The sequence below is a fragment of the Schistocerca nitens genome, chromosome 9 (genome assembly GCF_023898315.1).
Source record: "Schistocerca nitens isolate TAMUIC-IGC-003100 chromosome 9, iqSchNite1.1, whole genome shotgun sequence".
Lineage (NCBI taxonomy): Eukaryota > Metazoa > Arthropoda > Insecta > Orthoptera > Acrididae > Schistocerca > Schistocerca nitens.
This window is the reverse complement of record NC_064622.1, coordinates 116,388,975-116,395,467: the sequence shown is the minus strand read 5'-3', so window position 1 is coordinate 116,395,467 and position 6,493 is coordinate 116,388,975.

Genomic DNA, 6,493 nt, shown 5'->3' with positions numbered 1-6,493 from the left:
AGTAGGCACGTTTCCTGCAAGACACTGTTCATTCGATTGCTGGAAGTAGTCTTTCTAATCTTCCGGTATCGTAAGATACGATTACAATGTGCACTGATACATTGTGATACATACTGATACATAAAACTGCAACCAGTCATTTTTTTGAATAGTTATTTATCATTCTATGAACCGCTTTTCGAACCTTTCCAGGTTCATCTTCAGATGGTTTTCCGGAAGTTACATATCTATTTCTAACATAATGCTGGGTGCTGGCTTGCGACAGTATGGACAGATTTTTTCTGTTAGTGCCCATCTCTCTGTTTTCATTGTGATGGCCAGTTGGTACATCATTTCAGACGCTTTTACACAATATGTATGCACATGCTGGTTGCTGACAAAGTTTCGCTATCACAATGTAAGTGCATACATCCTGTGTAAACGTGGTGAAGTGATGTACCAGCTGGCCATCACACTCGAAGCAGGCAGATAGACACTAACAGCAAAAAGCCACCCATACTGTAGCAAGCCAACATCCACGATTGTGCTACAAGTAGTTATGTAACTTCCGCAAAACCATTTGAAGATGGTTGAACCACATGCCCCGCCGTTTCCCACAAGATGGATTTTCACTTCGATCTGTTGTCGTGCTGCGACCCAGTCTTTGATCGGGAAATTATTAGTCTTTAACCCTTCGGTGGGCGCGCCTGCGGCAAGATTTAGTTTTCTGTTAGTATCACAGATAGCGTTATAGTTGCGTCCACGTCTAGATACGTATTTGTTGTTCTCAACGGATGTCACCACTTACTACATTTGCGCTATTCATGCTTTCAGCAGTTTGGTCGCTATTGTTGTTTGAACCGCGAGTGTTGCGTCTGCAGTGTGTTTGACGCTACGAGCCTTGTGATGTAAGTATTTTCTATACTTGTGTTTTTCTTTCGCTTCAAGGCATTCTTTCTTTTATATTAGTATATAATGACAATTCGAATCGAATCAAAGTTCCCATAAGCAATATACATTAATTTTTACCGTCTTGGATATTGATTTGTTACAATATATTACTTTTACAAAAACATGTGTTTCATTAGGTCCCATAAAAGCGTGGAAATGGAGAAAAAGAAGGCATTTGACAGGCACCGTCTAACTGTACGTCCTGAAGACTACGAGAAAGTACTGCTGGAATTGTCAGAAGAAGAATTACAAGGATTGTCAGATTCACGTGAATCTGAGTCGGAAGAGAAAGTTATAGAAGAAGAAAACCACAGAAGTGACTCCGAAAAATCAACAGAGGAAACAGATGACCACATGGTTGAAGAGTGGAGACAACAAATAGAGGATTACCGATTTTACGTAGGAAAAGATAAAGAAACTATCTGGATAAGTGAACCGCTTCCTTCTTCTCCTAAAACCAAGGCCAATAACATCCTAAAAGTTTTGCCAGGTCCAAAAGCAAGTGCTGAAATTACGGAAAAAGAAATTAATACATTTTAGCTATTTATTACTGATGGGATAATTATTTTTCCTTAGGTTAAAAATGTAAAACTAATTGCGGTGCAAAAGCCGCAACGCGCCGACTCGTGGAAGTATGAAAGCCGAGCCCACCGAAGGGTTAACAAAAGTACGGAGAAATACCGTGGAAGCGCCACAGAGCGTTGCGTTAAGAGCCGCAGGTTGGTAGTCTCCAGCGTGACGACACGTGGGTCACATGAAGAGACACGCCGGTGGACTGTGCAGCTAGCGTAACCGAGCTGAGTGGTGAACGGTGCTGCATTGCCGTAAGGGTGGACCAAGTGGGGCAGTGTTACGACGTCTGGAAAAGTCTCTTGTTAATGCAACGTGACCAGGCGCACGGTTTTAGAGAAGCAAATGGGCACTCGAGGCATATAAATAAGTCTGGATGTTAAGGTAGGGAGCACTTGTAGCCAGAAGTACCAGAACGACGCCGGACAGCGAGATGACTCGGGCTCCGTCAGCTGCAGCCGTTGGTTAGAGACTCGGCTGCACCTGTCGACTGCACTAAGCCCTTCACGGGGGTTGGTGTGTCAGCCGTGCCTGCCGCCACCGACACTGAGGTCCTAGTGCAGGGCTTCACAACATACGTGCTCGCGGAGCAAGCTGTGAGCAGCAAGGCGCGAGCACGGAGCAGCGCGAGCACGCTACCCCCACTACCGGACCAGAGCGGAGAGTGTGGAGAGTCACGTGGGGTACACAACAGCTGCCGCCAGTCGATGTAAATCCGCGGCCAGCTGCAGGGATATCACTCACGAATTATTATTGCGACAAATGAAACAAATAAAGGAGAATGTACACGTGCCACATAATTTTATTAGCTTAGCGTATGCCTCTACCATCTGTAGACACTGAAACTAAAGAATTCCACGACAATCCTATATTTTCAACACTTTCTTCAACACTACTTAAAATATCACCTCCAGTTGTAGTGTTCTTCATGGCTACTACATCGAGGAGCTCCTCCCTCACCTGAAGGTCTCTGTTAACACCTATAATAAATATGGCAAGCTGCGCTGTTCCAGTGATATCAACACTTTCGTCCAGAGCTAGAGAATACGCCATAAAATCTTAACAGATATTTGCAAGCTGGCTCTGGACGTCGTCTGCCATGTCCTGTATGCGATGCATAATGGTCATGTTAGATAATGGTAAAATCCGAAACTGTTCAACTTGAGATGGACACAAATGTTCCGCTGCAACTACCAAACATTCTTTTATTAAATCGCCATCAGTTAAGGGGCGCAGGGATTTTGCTAAAAGCAAAGCAATTTTGTAAGCCACTCTGAGAGCTGCCTCAGTTGATTTTTCTTCGTCGTCCAGATCTTCTTCGGATAGCTTCCTTTTATGTTTAATAACTTCCTGTGCACGATCTGGTCAATCACATTTTCCACGTCCGTAGTCTTTCGCGTGGTACGACATATAATGTCGCTGCAAATTAAATTTCGTAAAAGAATTCACCGTTTTGTGACATACTAAACATTTTGCAACACCATCTTTTTCAGTAAACAGATAAAATTCCTCCCAATGGGGGTTGAACTGCGAAAGCATGGTTGGGGTTACACAACGGCGACTTCACATGATTCTTAACCAGCGAAGTGTCTGTTAAGAGCTGATCGTAGTACTTTAAGTACTTTAAGCGTTACACAGTCGGCGCGAATTCAAAAGGCACGCTGCGGCCCTATTCAAACGTGCGCGCGCATTTCCCCTCCCTCCGTACTCCACGACCTTGCAGCTGCTCGCGAGCACGTGCCTGAGCAGACGCGAGTACTCGCGCTCAAAACCGGCCAGTTGTTAAGCCCTGTCCTAGTGGGACTCAGCACCACAGCGCCAGACACCGGCCGACTTCTGACCGAGGGCAGCTGGTTGTCTCCCACGCTGCCACCGCTGCCTGTCCAGAGGCGAGGCGCTGTCTCCCAAGTAGGACGCCATCACAGCACAATTTGACGCGCCGCTGACGTCAACGGCCGTGGCCGATATAAGGCCCTACCGCACTGAGACGCCACGGCAGGTCTACTGGCCGCTTTGCTGACAGAGCTCAAATCTGGAATTCTCGAATTCTTTCAGCCGCGCGGGGTAGCCGCGCGTGGTAGCCGTGCGCTCTAGGGCGTCTTGTCACGGTTAGCGCAGCTGCCCCCGTCGAAGATTCGAGTCCTCCCTCGGGCTTGGGTGTGTGTATTGTCCATAGCGTAAGTTAGTAAAAGTTAGATTAAGTAGTGTGTAAGACTATGGACCGATGACCTCAGCAGTTTGGTCCCACAGAACCTTACCACAAATTTACAAAAATACTTTGTCTGCGATCAGCAGAAGAGCTAGTACCTTTGTGTGCAAGTTCGAAATAAAAATGAGATGCAGGAAAAGACGTTCAGAGTACATCGCTTCACTCCTGGTCGTGACATGAATGGATTATTTCACACGCAATATAATGATGAGGTTCGCCGATGACATTGAAATTCTGTCAGAGACAGCAAAGGACTTGGAAGAGCAGTTGAACGGAATGGACAGTGTCTTGAGGGTATAAGATGAACATCAACAAAAGCAAAACGAGGATAATGGAATGTAGTCGAATTAAGTCAGGTGATGCAGCGGGAATTAGATTAGGAAATGAGACACTTAAAGTAGTAAACGAGTTTTGCTATTTGGGGAGCAAAATAACTGATGATGGTCGAAGTAGAGAGGATATAAAATGTAGATTGGCAATCGCAAAGAAAGCATTTCTGAAGAAGAGAAATTTGTTAACATCGAGTACAGGTTTAAGTGTCAGGAAGTCGTTTCTGAAAGTATTTGTATGGAGTGTAGCCATGTATGGAAGTGAAACATGGACGATAAATAGTTTGGACAAGTAGAGAATAGAAGCTTTCGAAATGTGGTGCTACAGAAGAATGCTGAAGATTAGATGGGTAGATCACATAACTAATGAGGAGGTACTGAATAGGATTGGGGAGAAGAGGAGTTTGTGGCACAACTTGACCAGAAGAAGGGATCGGTTGGTAGGACATGTTCTGAGGCACCAAGGGATCACCGATTTTGTACTGGAGGGCAGCGTGGAGGCTAAAAATCGTAGAGGGAGACCAAGAGATGAATACACTAAGCAGATTCAGAAGGATGTAGGTTGCAGTAGGTACTGGGAGATGAAGAAGCTTGCACAGGATAGAGTAGCATGGAGAGCTGCATCAAACCAGTCTCAGGACTGAAGACCACAACAACAACGACAACATAATGATTTAAGAAATTACAGTGCTAAATTTTCCAGTTTCGTGACAACGTTAGTAGAGGATCTCCCGAAATGAAGTGGCCGAGCGGTTCTAGGCGCTACAGTCTGGAACCGTGCGACCGGTACTGTCGCAGGTTCGAATCCTGCCTCGGGAATGGATGTGTGTGATGTCCTTAGGTCAGTTAGATTTAGTAGTTCAACGTTCTAGGGGACTGATGACCTCAGAAGTTAAGTCCCCTAGTGCTCACAGCCATTTGAGCCATGTTTGAAATGAAGTGACGAAAAAAAGACACTGTTTTACGGCAAGTAATCTCCCCAGAGGAAAGTATTTTCGTGGCCTGTGTGCCTGGTGGGTAATTATTTGTTTGCTGCAGTGATATTTACCGTTTAAGTTGTAATTGTAAAGTATACATAGAAGTGAATTTTCAGTTTTTATTTGAAAAGTACGTTATTATAGACTGAAATTCACTTTACAAATGTTTTCGACAGCCGGCCGAAGTGGCCGTGCGGTTAAAGGCGCTGCACTCTGGAGCCGCAAGACCGCTACGGTCGCAGGTTCGAATCCTGCCTCGGGCATGGATGTTTGTGATGTTCTTAGGTTAGTTAGGTTTAACTAGTTCTAAGTTCTAGGGGACTAATGACCTCAGCAGTTGAGTCCCATAGTGCTCAGAGCCATTTGAACCATTTGTTTTCGACAACCTGCCTCATTTGTTTAAATATCTGATTTCTTACAATAATTCTAGCGTGTTTGATGTATCGGACCCATTAGCAGCATTTTCTGCAGCAGGTTCAAAAATTCAAATGGCTCTGAGCACTATGGGACTCAACTGCTGAGGTCATTAGTCCCCTAGAACTTAGAACTAGTTAAACCTAACTAACCTAAGGACATCACAAACATCCATGCCCGAGGCAGGATTCGAACCTGCGACCGTAGAGGTCTTGCGGTTCCAGACTGCAGTTCTGCAGCAGGACATGTAGCTGTTCTATTATGGTTTGGAAATAGGTTCTGACGAAAACTTCCGTACCCAGATAGTAAAATGTGCCTTGTCTGTGTAGTAAAGTTCTAGTGACTGGAGTGGACCATCAGGAACAGGCTGAGAGGAAACAGAGTATCGAAAATTTGTACGATTTCCAGCCGGCCGGAGTCCAGAGGGTGCGTTATTACAAGTAGCTTGAACGTGGAGAGGCTTATTCTTCAAACTTAGCTTCATTTATGACGCTCGTAATTCCCAATTTTTTTTTCCACTTCGCGTTTTGAGTAGTCCTGACTGTCCCTTGTTGCTGATCTCATCTGAATCTCAAGTATAAAAAATTCTTTGTTAAAACTGTAATTAGCGCTTACGCGGGCGGAAATAACTAGGTACGGGTGAGCGGCATGTAGCGCTCGGCAACTCTGCCAGAGTCCAGGTGCGGCAGCGGCCAGAAGCCGCCGTGCGTTGCGCTCGTAGTGCCGCAAGGTTGGCAGGCCTGCCGGCACAAGCTCTGGCGGCAGAGCTGCCACACTCAGGTAGATGCCGGGCGCAGCAGGCTCCGCTGTGTCCCACGCTTCTGTTTCGCGTCTCTGCCAACAGAGCTTCCGTGGCATCCCAATGCGTCAGGGCCTCAGTAGCGCGAGGCGCTGGCTCAGCGCCACTGGGTGGAAGCCGCCGCCCGTTCGTCAGCCCCAGCCAGGGACAACAAGGAGAGGCATTTTTTTTTAACTATATATGACCATGCAGCTTTGCTAGAATAGAAATGATAATTAAATGAACACCCTAGCAGCAAGCAGGCGTTGATACACTTCGTTGGGGA